The sequence below is a fragment of the Oncorhynchus masou genome, chromosome 10, assembly GCF_036934945.1.
Source record: "Oncorhynchus masou masou isolate Uvic2021 chromosome 10, UVic_Omas_1.1, whole genome shotgun sequence".
NCBI classification, from domain to species: domain Eukaryota; kingdom Metazoa; phylum Chordata; class Actinopteri; order Salmoniformes; family Salmonidae; genus Oncorhynchus; species Oncorhynchus masou.
This window is the reverse complement of record NC_088221.1, coordinates 23271099-23271850: the sequence shown is the minus strand read 5'-3', so window position 1 is coordinate 23271850 and position 752 is coordinate 23271099. Positions and strand designations below refer to the sequence as shown.

General features: G+C 44.0%; 1 protein-coding gene across 1 annotated transcript in view; it reads right to left on the bottom strand.

The window, feature by feature from the left end:
* Nucleotides 1-650: 650 nt before the first annotated feature.
* LOC135546952 (TLR adapter interacting with SLC15A4 on the lysosome) overlaps nucleotides 651-752 on the bottom strand; it is a 2022-nt gene continuing 1920 nt past the window's right edge. The window contains exon 2 of the mRNA XM_064975509.1: nucleotides 651-752. This exon is cut by the window's right edge and continues 1564 nt beyond it. The gene's annotated coding sequence lies outside the window, so the exon portion shown is untranslated.

Here is a 752-nt window from a genome sequence, read left to right as displayed (position 1 = left end):
GGGGGAGAGAAAGAGAGAGAGAGAGAGAGAGAGAGGGAGAGAGAGAGAAAGAGAAAGAGAGAGAGAGGGAGGGAGAGAAATAGAGAGAGAGAGGGAGAGAGAGAGAAAGAGAGAGAAAGAGAAAGAGAGAGAGAGAGAGAGAGAGAGAGAGAGAGAGAGGAGAGAGAGAGAGGGAGAGAGAGAGAGAGAGAGAGAGAGAGAGAGAGAAAGAGAACGAGAGAGAGAGAGAGAGAGAGAGAGAGAGAGAGAGAGAGAGAGAGAGAGAAAGGGGGTGGGAGGGGGAGAGAGAGAGAGAGGAAACATGAGACAAAGAAATAAAAATGTGGCAGAAGGAGATTGTGCCTGCCTTCCTGCCTGTTCTGCAGAGATACATCTCTCGGCTCCCCTCTTGTGGTTGCTTGAAAAAATACAAAAGGCAGAGCACACTTCACTACTCAGCTACTGCCTATGGCGCATAAAACTACCTCAAACTTATCTAGATGGTTGTGAGATCTACCTGGACATTCATTGAAGCAATTTGAGTGTTTGCGCTTTGACCACTCAAATGTTATATCACCACAGGACTACATTTAGTGTACCCTACTGTTATGATAATGTATTGGGAACGATCCACTGTACTGGGATCCGTATCAGAGTAACTGACATTTGTGGGATCAACATGTTTATTGATTTTTCACAGACAAAAAAACAAGATAAATACATTAGATAGAATGTCATGTTCTCTTCATGAAAACATGACAACAGTACAGATG